Source organism: Somniosus microcephalus, chromosome 4 (genome assembly GCF_052327205.1).
Source record: "Somniosus microcephalus isolate GS21.2 chromosome 4, FLI_Smic_1.0, whole genome shotgun sequence".
NCBI classification, from domain to species: domain Eukaryota; kingdom Metazoa; phylum Chordata; class Chondrichthyes; order Squaliformes; family Somniosidae; genus Somniosus; species Somniosus microcephalus.
This window is the reverse complement of record NC_140990.1, coordinates 190621575-190634895: the sequence shown is the minus strand read 5'-3', so window position 1 is coordinate 190634895 and position 13321 is coordinate 190621575.

The following is a 13321-nucleotide window of genomic DNA, read 5'->3' as shown; positions in this document are numbered from 1 at the left end:
CATAGCCTCAAGGAGGGGAAGCCCCCCTGCTTCCTTCTCCAGTCGGCCCAGAATCGACGAAACGAATCCCGGAACCGTGCGTCCTCCAGCAGCAGGTTGTTAAAATGCCAGTACACGGACCCCCCCCGCGCGCGCAGCGGAGCGAGCTCCGCCCACACCAGGTGGTGGTCCGTGCACGGCACTGGCCGCATGGAAGCTGCCGGAACGCAGGAGACGAACGCCCGGGAAATGTAGAGGCGGTCGATTCTGGACCTTCCTCCCCCAGACCTCACGCTAGTGAAGGCGCTGGAGTCGGGGTGGAGATTTCGCCAGACGTCCACCAAGTCGAAGGACCCAACCAGGTCCCTCAACTTCTCCATCGCCGCCGGGCTTCGCGGGGGACCCGAACGGTCCCTCGCCTCGAGGGTGCAGTTAAAATCCCCCCCGAGGATGACGCACTCGCCCACGTCGATGGAGCCCAAGAGAGCGGACACTTCTTCGAAGAAGCGCACTTGCTGCGCACTGGTCTGAGGGGCGTACACGTTCACTAGATGGAGCGGCACGCCCCCCAGGCGAACAGTGACATGGAGCAAGCGGCCCGGCACGTGCTCCTTGACCCCCAAGATCTCCGGCTGAAAATGCGGGGCCAGCAAGATAGCCACCCCGCTGGAATTGTTGGAGAGGTGACTCATGCTGACCCCTCCTTGCCACTCCAGGAGCCACGTGGCTTCGTCTCCCGGAACGGTGTGGGTTTCTTGCAGGAAGCACACCGCATACTTCCCGTCCCGAAGGACCGAGAAGTTATTGAATCTGCGGCGCGCCTCCCTGCTGCCGTTGATGTTGAGGCTGGCTATGGTTATCTTCATGTCAGAAGCATAGTGCAACCTCTACCTACACCTAACGGGGCGAGGAAGCGCAGCCGCTGGTCCGCCGCCACTTCCTCAGCAGCCCAGTGAGAAACGTTGTGAGCCGACGCAGCTCGAGCGGGTTCACACCCTCGTCCGCGCCCAAGATCTTAACGGCGGCGCGGACGGAATCGATGAGCAGCGCAAGCTCCGACCACCTGTCGAGGGCCAGCCGGACCTTATTGCGCTGACCCAGGCACGTGGCCATAAAATCCCGGAGTTCCCTTACGGAAATGAGGGGAGACTCGGCAAGGGGCACGAGGTCATCCATCGCCACGTCGGCGCTGGAGTCCGAATCGTCCTCCGTGCCCATCACCGAGTCCCCATCCTCCTCCAGGGGGTCGTCACCAGCAGCCGACCCGTCCGCCGCGCAGTGCGAAGCGAACGACTCGGCCGCGCCAGCCAGCCCCGCCTCCGCCCGGATCCCACCCCCAGGATCGGCGGCAGAGGATTTCTCCCTGGGCTCCTCTAGGGATGCCGGGCCAGAAGACGGCGGTGGTTCAGAGCTCCCCTCCGCCTCAGATGCCGGAACGACCGGAGAAACCGGGGAGAGAACAATTTCCAGCTCCTCCAGTACGTCCGGCACCAGAGACGCAGCCAGGGGGCCATCCTCCTCCCCGCCACCAACCTCCGACCCAGCGGACGGGGGGTTTTGAATTAAAAGCTCTACCAGGACGAGCATCCCCTGGGAGACGTCCGGGTCGCATTGGGCGAGCTCATTATCCTCGAGCTCGCCCGACCCAGCCCCCAGGCTGCCCGACCCGGCGAGGGGTAACGACACCGATAAAAGGTCAACTTCAATTACTGCCGCGGGTTGTTCCGCAACCCCCCCCACGGGCAGGGTCTCATCCCCATCCCCGGGAGGCACGTGCTGGACAGACACATCTGCCTCAGCCTCCCGAGGGACAGGCGACCCCTGCCGATCGCTGGTGATGACGACAGCGCTGGGGGGGCGGGGGGGCGCAGTACCCGCGGCGGGCGACGACTCCCCCTGCTCGGAGGGACCTTCCTCCTCCCGGTCCTCCTCCTCATCCAGGGGGTCGCGCCTTCTTTTTAGCACGGATGGAGCGAGGGAGACCTCCATGTCTGCAAAGGCCTCCTCCTCGACTCCCTCCGGCGGAGCAGGTTTGTCGGGTTCCTCGGGCCCGAGCCCGGCCGCAGGTATTGGCATTACCGCTGCGGCGGTTGCGGCCACAGGCTCGGGCACGGGGCCCCTCCCGCTCACATCTGCCCTGATCAACTCCGCGAGGAGCGCGGGTGTAAGGGGCTCAAGGGGCAAGGGCTCACCATCCACGGGGGGGCCTGCCCCAAGGTGCTTCTTTTTTCCCCGCGCCTTCTTTCCGGCCGGACATGCTCCCTCCCCCCCGCCGGAGGCCTTGGTGGCATCGGCCCCCGACGTCAACCGCGCATCAGACGTACTTGACGCGCGGGCAGATCCGGGGGGAAGGGCGGCGGCGGCGGCGCCAGCCTCGGCCGCACGAGATGATCCGGCGGCCTTGGAGGCAGGGCAGTTCCTCCTGATGTGCCCCACCTCCCTGCAGGCATGGCACCTCACACCGTCCGACGTCCAAAAGGCGCGGTAGGCGGTCCCCTCGTGGAGGACGACGAACGCCCCTTCAGTGTCCTCCTCCCGCGCCAGCTGGATAAACAGCTGGCGCCGGAAGGAGAAGACGTGGCGAAGGCTGGCCTCCCGGAAGCCGAGCGGGATGGGCGTGATCCCCGACCTCACCTCCCCAAGTTGTCGCAAATGGGGAAGGAGGAGCTCACCAGGAACATAGGGCGGGACGTTGGAAATAATGATCCTCTGCGCGGTGGCCTCGAGAGGATCCACCGGCAGGAAGGTCCCGCCCACGGTGAGCCCCTTGGCGACAGCCAGGGACACCGCCCGCTCCGACCCCAGGAAGAACACAGCCTTCCCATACATTTTCGAGGCCGCGACGATGGCTGAGGGGCCGACAACCCCAGCCATGGCCTTGACGCAGGCCTCGATGGTCATAGTGGGGTGAGTGTAGCTCTTCACCCCAAGCTTTTTCGTTATTAATCGAAAAGGTGACGGGGCAGCAGGAACAGCGGGAGCAGCTGTGGCTGTGGCTACCACTCTCGCATAGGTCCCGGCTGGCCCCGCCACCGGCGAAGATGCAGTCGCCATTCTGGGGTGCTTTTTTTAAGGGCTACACTCACCCCAAGTCACAGGCCTGAAGGTGTTAATGGCCTCGGTGTATATATATATATATTTTTTGTCCTCTATTGAGCAGAGGGAGCTGATTAAAATGAGGACACACCTCTCTCCTTATTGATTTAAATTGGGAGAGGAGCCCTCGCCCCTCTGCTCAATTGGCAATTAATAAAATAGATGAAACTAAGGTGCCTTAGAAAGACAGGCAGAGAGAGACAAAGAGAGAGAGAGAGAGGTGGGGGGGTGGGAAGGAGGGAGGCCGCAAAGGGCAGTGTTGCCACTCAGGATGGTGGGTGGGGGTAGGCAGGGTTGCACTCTCCGATGGAAAAAGTCTTTGGTGATGGTGGTCTTCTGGCAGGGGGAGAAGACGTCTTCACCTGGAAAAGCTGGAGAAGCCCAGGCTTAGTCCTGCAACAGGTCTTAACGATGTAATTAAATTAAATTAAGGACTTCACCTTGGGCAGCTCCAAGCTCTCCCAGGGCAGGCAATAGAAGGGATGCTAATTAGTGGTGTGTGTGGCCTAGCTTTTAACAAGAGCACACACACACACTACACCCCTTGATGATCCGGCCTTGCTTCTTCTTTTCTCCCCCCACCTAAAATACAAAGTCTTGGGAGAGTGCCCCAAATAACACCCACCTGTAGATGTTCCGGATGAAGTTTTCTTCCCTCCTTTCAAGCAGTTGGTTTCTCTCCCCTCTCTCCCTCTCCTGAAGTGGAGGCCAAATTGGGGAGGCAGTGATGGAAAGGCCTCTCCCCTGGTTGATGTTGATGTAGGCCTCCTTTCTCCTTTTCCTCCTCTGTCCTCTCTCTCCAGGCACCTCAGTTGATGTAATGATGGTGGAGTTGGTGGTGGTGGTCCAACGTTCTCCTCCTCTTCCTGGTCAGGGGACCACCACTTTAATCCACTCTCCAAAGTCTGGCTGCTCCCTCTGCTCGTGCTTGCAGCTGAACAGAGGGTAACTTAAGACTGAAGTACAGAAGCCTGCTATGGCTTTATATACAGGGGTGGTCACTGCCGGTACTGCAGTATAGAATCAGCTCTTCTCTTAAAGGTACATACACAACAAAAGTAATGAAGGTCAAATCCAAAAGAACCTGAAAAGTGCTGCTCAGTAGCCAAAACTACTTCACACAACATTGACTCGCTGCAGAAGTCTCTCTCTTTCTCTCTCTCAGAATCTCTGGGGGTGATTTTAGCTCAGGTGCGGGCTGTTGTCGTGTTATCCGAATGTTGTGTTTCCCACATGAATCTAAATGGATATGGGAGATCGATGCAATTTTAACTCAATTGGCCAATTGATTTCCAACGTGTGGGAAGCCTTTGCAAGGGGGTTTTTCATGACTGAAAGTCCACTCCGATGACGCCATCGAACAAAAGTGGCAGGCAGAGAAATCAAGCGTTTAAATCAAACATGGCCACAGTAAATAATAATTCTAAAAGATCTAAGAGCATTAAAAAAACAAGCCTGAAGGCTTTGGCCTAGAAATTCGGTGGGCTGCGCCACCAGTTAGCGCCTAAAGAGGGCACTCAGTGGCTTTAGCGCCACTGGCCATGCCTCCCGCGATATTTCGCGGGGCGCTAATGGCGACGTTAGCCTGTAGCGCTGCGCCGCCACCAATGAGGCCATCAGTGTGCGCAGCATCTCGCTACCGCCCCGATCACGATATTTGGTCGCGCCCGCCTCTGTAACGCCGGTCGCAAATCGCGCCCAGTTCACGGGGCCTACATGTGGCGGTAGTGGCGCAAATTAAGGTGGAGGTGCGGGGCGGACATTTTTTTCGGTGGCCGCCTGCCAGCACCTCCGTCCCCGGCCTCCTGCTTGCCCCCCCCGGGCAGTGCCAGCTGTGTCCCGAGGGCCTGGCACTTCTCCCCGGTGCCGGGCTCTTTTGCCAGCACTCGCGATCGGTCATCGTGCTGGTGCAGGCCCCGCCCCCTTAAGAAGCAGAGGAAGGCCTGCAGTACCACAGCGCGCCGTGCCGCAGCGTGTGGTGCTGCGGCACGTTGCGCTGCGATATTCAGCTTCAGCACCCCAAGAGGGACGCGGGGCACCTCGAGAAGCGCCCCGCGTCCCTCTTGGGGCACTCAAACTGAATTTCCGGCGGGTGCAACGGCTCCGTTCGCAGCGGTAATTCTGGCGCCCAGGCGAGCTTGGTGCCCCGCTTGGGGGTCCACCGAATTTCTAGGCCTTTGTGTCTTAATGCGAGGAGCATTCGGAATAAGGTGGATGAATTAGCTGCGCAAATAGAGGTAAATGAATATGATATGATTGGGATTACGGAAACATGGCTCCAGGGTGGCCAAGGCTGGGAACTCAACACCCAGGGGTATTCAACATTCAGGAAAGACAGGCAAAAAGGAAAAGGAGGTGGGGTAGCATTGCTGGTTAAAGAGGGAATTAACACAATTGAAAGGAAGGATATTAGCTCTGATGATGTGGAATCTGTATGGGTAGAACTGAGAAATACCAAGGGGCAGAAAGCGTTAGTGGGAGTGGTATATAGACCTCCAAACAGTAATGCGGAGGTCGGGGATGGCATTAAATGGGAAATTAGAGAAGTGTGCAATAAGAGCACCGCAGTTATCATGGGTGACTTTAATCTACATATAGATTGGGCTAACCAAATTAGTAACAATACTGTGGAGGAGGAATTCCTGGAGTGTGTACGGGATGGTTTCCTGGAACAATATGTCAAGGAACCAACTAGAGATCAGGCCATCTTAGACTGGGTATTATGTAATGAGAAAGGATTAATTAGCAATCTTGTTGTGTGAGGCCCCTTGGGTCGGCACGATCATAATATGATAGAATTCTTCATTAAGATGGAGAGTGAAATAGTTGACTCTGAGACTGGAGTCCTGAATTTAAATAAAGGAGACTATGATGGTATGAGTTGCGAGTTGGGTAGGATTGATTGGGGAATGTCACTCAAAGGGCTGATGGTGGATGGGCAATGGCAAACATTCAAAGATTGCATGGATGAACTACAGAATTTGTTCATCCCAGTTTGGCATAAAAATAAAACAAAAAAGGTAACTCAACCGTGGCTAACAAGGGAAATTAGGGATAGCATAAGATCCAAGGAGAGGACATATAAATTGGCCAGAAAAAGCAGTAAACCTGAGGATTGGGAGCAGTTTAGGATTCAACAAAGGTGGAAAAGGGGATTAATTAAGAGGGGGGAAATAGAGTATGAGAGTAAGCTTTCAGGGAACATAAAAACTGACTGTAAAAGCTTTTATAGATATGTGAAGAGAAAAAGATTGGTGAAGTCAAGCATAGGTCCCGTGCAGTCAGAATCAGGGGAATTTATAATCAGGAACAAAGAAATGGCAGACCAATTAAATACATACTTTGGTTCTCCCTTCACAGAGGAGGACACAAATAACCTCCCAAAGATGTCGGGGAACATAGGGTCTAATGAAAGGGAGGAACTGATAGAAATCAGTATTTGTAGGGAAATGGTGTTAGGGAAATTGATGGGATTGAGGGCCGATAAATCCCGAGGGCCTGATAATCTACATCCTAGGGTACTTAAGGAAGTGGCCCTAGAAATAGTAGATGCATTGCTGGTCATCTTCCAAAATTGGATAGACTCTGGAACAGTACCCATGGATTGTCGGGTAGCTAATGTTACCCCTCTGTTCAAAAAGGGTGGTAGAGAGAAAACGGGGAATTACATCGGTAGTGGGAAAAGTGCTAGAGTCCATTATAAAGGATGTACTTGGAAAAAGTGACCGGAACGGACAAAGTCAACATGGATTTACAAAAGGTAAATCGTGCTTGACTAGTCTACTGGAATTTTTTGAGGATGTAACTGGTAAAATAGATAAGGGAGAAACAGTGGATGTGGTATATTTGGACTTTCAAAAGGCTTTCGATAAGGTCCCGAATAAGAGATTAGCGTGTAAAATTAAGGCACATGAGATTGGGGGCAAGGTATTGACTTGGTTAGAGAACTGGTTGGTAGACAGAAAGCAAAGAGTTGGAATAAACGGCTTTTTTTCTGAGTGGCAGGCAGTGACTAGTGGGGTACCGCAGGGATCGGTCCTTGGACCCCAGCTATTCACAATATATATTAATGATCTGGACGAGGGAACTAGACGTAATATCTCCAAGTTTGCAGATGACACAAAGCTGGGTGGGCGTGTGTGCTGTGAGGAGGATGCTGAGAAACTCCAGTATGATTTGGACAGGTTGGGTGATTGGGCAGAAGCATGGCAGATGCAATATAATGTGGATAAATGCGAGGTTATCCAACGAGACCTGGGCGTCCTTGTGCACCAGTCGCTGAAAGTAAGCATGCAGGTGCAGCAGGCGGTTAAGAAGACAAATTGTATGTTGGCCTTCGTAGCGAGAGGGTTTGAGTACAGGAACAAGGATGTCTTGCTGCAGTTGTACAGGGCCTTGGTGAGACCACATCTTGAGTATTGTGTGCAGTTTTGGTCGCCTTATCTGAGGAAAGATGTTCTTGCCATGGAAGGAGTGCAGCGAAGATTCACCAGGCTGATACCTGGGATGGCAGGAATGACGTATGAGGAGAGATTGGGTCGATTGGGCTTGTACTCGCTGGAGTTTAGAAGAATGAGAGGGGATCTCATCGAAATTACAACATTTCTAACAGGACTAGACAGACTAGATGCTGGAATGATGTTCCCAATGGTCGGGGAGACCAGAACCAGGGGTCACAGTCTAAGGATAAAGAGTAAGCCATTTAGGACGGAGATGAAGAGGAATTTCTTCACCCAGAGAGTGGTGAACCTGTGGAATTCTCTACCAAAGAAGGCAGTTGAGGCCAATTCATTAAATATATTCAAGAAGGAGTTGGATATATTTCTTAAGGCTAAAGTGATCAAGGGATATGGAGAGAAGGCAGGAACAGGGTATTGAATTTGGATGATCAGCCATGATCTCATTGAATGGTGGAGCAGGCTTGAGGTGCCGAATAGTCTACTCCTGCTCCTATCTTCTATGTTTCTATATAATTGCTGCTGCATTTAAGGTCCACAGCAAACCTTGCTTCTTCTGCAGGCTTCCAAGCTTCCTCCATTTGGTGGCAGAGGGACCTGCAGGAGCCATGACAAGCGGGAGGGCAAGAGCAGCTCCTCGCTTTGACGAGGCAGCACTTCAGGCATTGGTGGGTGGGGCTAGGGCCAACAGGGAGGTCCTGTTCCCTTCATCAGGGAGGAAGAGGCCTCCCACTCAGACCAAAGCTGTGTGGATGCAGGTGGCTGAGGAGGTCAATTCCTTGGGAGTCACCCGCAGAACCTGGACACAGTGCAGGAAAAGATTTCATGACCTTCAGCGCACTGGAAAAGTGAGTATGAATTTCCCATCACCCTCAAGCTGATCCCCATTGCCTTTCCTCACCAGCACTCAGCTTCAGCAATCTCTTCCTCCACATCTCACTTGACACTGACATCCATGCACCCTTAGCCATTTCCTCTCTCTCTATGCTCACATTCACATAACTATTCCACCATGCAGCCCTCACACTCCCTCTCACCCTGATGCTTTGAACACAACTGACAACACACAGGGAGGGCCCTTGGTCTTGCAACCTCACTCCATCTTTGTCTCCTTGTAAGTATCTATGCTATGCAATCTCTACACGCGCTCCTTCATTCTCACTCAACCTCCACTTGTCTCCCTCATTGCAGGAAAAGAGAGCTCACAACAAAAGAGAGCGAGCCAGGACAGGAGGAGGGCCAACCTCAATAGTCCACCTGACCCCCCTGGGAGGAGGCCGTCCTGGAAATCATTGGTATTGAGGATGATTCGCGCACGGGGGACGGACAGACGGGTGCAACACAGCAAGCTGGTGACAGAAAAGTTCCCCATCTCTCTCTTTGATATTGCATGAGTCGCTGATAATGATTGTCAAGCTGTGACAGATGGACTTATGAGCATCACATCGCTGACTCCCCCACAGGATCATCACAAGCATCCGTCCCCCCTAGCCAGGAAGAAGAGGCTGAGCAGCCAGACTCCTCAGAGGAAGCTGTAACCTCTGAGGGCGCAGCGTCAGCGGAATTCTGCGCACCCAGCACCAGCGCAGACACTCACACCTCGGTGGGACCTTCTGGACATAGAATAGTGTTGTCACCTGGTGTATCACAGCTCACAAGTGAGCATCAGCAGATTGTGGAGACAGGGACAGCAGTGGAGAGGCCTTGTCGGAGGGCGCAGGACTCTGCTAGCTCGGCTCAGCAGCATGTCGACCCTCTGCCTCTGGGTCCATCCATGAGATCAGCAGTGATGGAACTCCAGGCACAGATGCAGGAGTCTCTGGCAGGTTTTGTCTCTAGGGTCGCTGCGAGTGTGGAGCGAATGGAGGAGTCCATAGCGAACATGAGCAGAGCCTTTGTGGAGTCATTGGCGCATGAACGCATCAACACGGAAAGGGTGGCTACCTCCGTGTTAAGGCTGGCTACTGTGCAGGAGAGGATGGCTACGGTAGAGGAGAGGAGAACTACGGCCATGGAGGAGCTTAGTCGCCAGGGTATGGAAAACATGGTCATTGTTCAGAATAGAATGACATCTCTTGAGGAGCGATGGGCATCTATTGAACAGAGAAAGCAGACCTTCATGGAAGTCCTTCTGAGTAGGACTGCCATTGCAGATAGGGGTCCCCATGGCCCCCCTGATGTGCAGCAAGGTGCTCTACAGCCACTTGCAGGCGCTGAGGGGGACCTGACCCATGAGAGGGAGGTTGGTGGCAGGCCTCAAGGAAGTGGGGGCTCCTCTCCAAGTGCTCACACTTCCATGCCACCCCACCGGAGTCCACACCCAAGTGAGATAGGTGTCTCAACCCCTGCACAGCCACAGGAGCAGCAGACTGTTGACGAGCCCTCACAGGCTTGCAACCCCAGGGGATGCCCGCCAAAGGTGTCGAGACAGGAGCAGCAGGAAAGTCAGCAAAGGGCCTCCACATCTGCTGAAGCCACAGGGAAAGCATTACGTAGGAGGACACGTAAGAGGAAAATTCTGCACAAGTAGTGACAAGGGTAGTCACTTGGGTGAAATGTTGTGTTTATTGTAAAAATGCCATCAGTTGGTTCTTGTACATAAAAATTCTGATGGCAACTGTTGCAGTTGTGGCGTGTGTCATTTCGCGAATGGGACTTTCACATTGAGGGCTTAGGATTACTTGCACTTGTCAGTGTGCTGGTCAAATAGCTAGGAATCCGCAGGGTCGTGGCCATTGTCGATGCTCAGGTAAGAAGCTGCGAAGCAAAAGTGTTTGATTGACTAGGCTAAGCAAATCTGGCCAGGATGAGTGCGTTCCTTGCATCCTGGGCAGCAATGTTCTCGCGTAATGCTGCCGCTGGTTGATGGGCCTCTGCAGGATCTTTGTTTTCGCCCTCCTCCTCCTCCTCCTCCTCCTCTGAGGAAGAGGAGGAGGATATGTGAGGAGCCACTCAGCCATCAGGAATCTGCAAGCCACAGCGTTGTGCCATGTTGTGAAGTACACAGCAAACCACGACAATTCTAGAGACCCTGGCTGCTGATTACTGTAGGGCTCCACCTGATCTATCCAGGCATCTGAAGCGCATCTTCAGCAAACTGATGGTTTGCTCGATAATGGATCTGGTGGAAATGTGGCTGGAGTTGTAGCACTCCTCAGCTTCGTTGGTTGGCCTCCTCAACGGCGTCATTAGCCATGTCCTCAGGGGATAGCCCTTGTCTCCAAGTAGCCATCCATTAAGTTGGTCTGGTGGACTGAATAGCGGAGGCACACTAGACTGGCGCAGTGTGAAGGAGTCATGGCAACTGCCAAGGTACATGGCACAAACATGCCAAATTTCTTTCTTGTGGTCACACACCAGCTGAACGTTGAGTAGAAGCCCTTGCGGTTGACAAAAATACCTGGATTGCGATGGGGTGCCCTAAGGGCCACATGTGTGCAGTCAACGACGCCCTGCACCCTTGGAAAGCCTGCCAGATGAGCTAATCCAACCGCTCACGCCATGACACTTGCTCGATCCTTGGTGAAATGGATGTGACTGTGCGCGAGGGCAAAGAGGGCATCAGTTACCTGCGTGATGCAAGTGTGTGCGGCTGCCTGGGAGATGCCGCTGATGTCTGCTGCTGATCCCTGGAATGAACCTGAGGCAAAAATGTTGAGTGCGGTGCTGACTTTGATGGCCACCTGTAATGGTTGTCCACCTGGTCCTCTGGGCAGCAGGTCTTGCTGTAGCATTGCGCAGATGTCAGTCACTACCTCTCGCGAAAGTCGGAACCGCGTTTGGCACTGCTGCTCAGACATGTTGAGGTAGCTGACCCTGCGTCTGTAGACCCTGTTTGGGGGGTATCTCCTTTGCCAACGGGCTTCCAGGCGCTGGCCCCTTCTGGCCTATGCAGCCTCAGGTGGGTGAGCAGCAGCCTGGCGCTCCTGCCGCTGCTGCTGTTGCTGGTGCTGCTGTTGCTCCTGGTTCTGCTGGTGCCGCGGCTGGTGCTCGAGCTCCTCTAAAGCCCAGATGGGAAGGAAATAAATGGCTCCCATGCTTCTGGTATATGCCTCCATTGAGGAAGCGCTGAGTGAAGGTGGCAAGAGGGGTGTCCCAGGAGGTCACAATGGAGATGGGTGTGAGGCACCAACCTTCCACAGGTGTGGTTAAGCCTTGTCAAAGTTGCCCCAGACCTGAGACCATGAAGTCCTGCCACCTGCAAATCATGGCTAATCAAATCTCAACTTTAATGGTTGACCTGCAGTTGATAGTCACCAATGCAATAGTGCTCCCGCCAGGTTTCACCGTTGTGTTTCCCACCAGGCGTGTTTCACGTGGGAAATAGGATTATAGAGGCCATTTAGTGCTTGTTAAGGGCCTTAATGACCAGTCCCGCCTGTTGGATGCGGGACGGAGTCGAGACCATCAGACACGCCTGAGTTAAAATTGCTCGGAGTCGGGAACCAGGCCGGGGGGGGCGTCCCGCCCGCTATTTTTTGCGATTTTAGCACCCCGCCCACCTCAAAGCCTGCCTCACAGCCCAATGAAAATCAAGGCCTCTCTCTCTGTCAGAGTGAGTGGTGCAAAAATGTCTCCCACAAAAAAAGGCAGGAAGAGGGCGCCTTAAAATAGCACCCCCCCAGCCCCTCACCGACTGGGAAACGTTCCACTCTCCCTGTCGCTGATTGCAGCAGGCTGAAAGGAAAGGGGCGCCACTCAATATCCACCGGAGCATTGCACGCTCGACTGACGTCACGATCTGTGGGCGCAGGCGATTGGGGTGGTAGAGTTTAGCGTCACTGCAAAAACTCTGGTTAATTTCGCAGCGGTGCAAACATCGCCGTGCCTGGTCGCTAGTTGCGATGCGCCCCATTAGCAACCTCTTAGGGCGCTAACGGGAGGCGGTAAGCAACTGAATTTTTCCCCCAATTTACCTTACATAAAACTGTGCTGACTCTTCCTGCTCAGATTATGATTTTCCACGTGTCCTGTTACCATGTCCCTAATAATAGATTTTAGAATTTTCGCTGTTACTGATGTCAGGCTACTGATGATAGCAGCATTGAGACCCATGCCAGAGACAAAATCTAAGCTGACACTCCAGTGCAGTGCTGAGGGAGTGCTGCACTGTCGGAGGTGCCGTCTTTCATATGAGACGTGAAATCGAGGTCCCTTCAGCCCTCTCAGGTGGACGTAAAGATACCCTGGCACTATTTCAAAAAAGTACAGAGGAGTCCTCTGTCCTGGCTGATATTTATCCCTCAACCAACATCACTAAAACAAATTTTCTGGTCATTTATCTCTTTGCTGTTTGTGGGACCTTGGCTGTTGCTTTTACAACCATGACTACACTTCAAATGTATTCATTGGCTGTAAAGTGCTTTGGGAGGTCCTGAGGTTATGTAAAATGTTATATCAATGTAAATCTTTCTTTCTTAAATTTACTCTTTGCTAATTTCCATTAGTCCTACTTTCTTGTCTTAGCTTGAAGTATTCTGGGTTTACCCTATCTATAAGGTTTAATACTTTATATACCTTGATCATACCCCCTCTCCATTTTCTTCCTAAACTGTGAAGCTGAAACTTTTCTAATCTTTCCTCATAGTTCGTTCCCTTTACACTTGGAATCAGTCTTACAAAGCTCTGATTGAGAGATTATTGGAGTTGTGAGTCTATACGGTGAGAAGAAGAGGCACTGTGATCATTTTGCAGAAATTCAGGGGTCACACTGTTTTGCCTTATTGTACCGTCAAATGTTGCATTGCTGCCATTTAGAAACAGGAGGAGGCCATTCAGCCCCTCGAGCC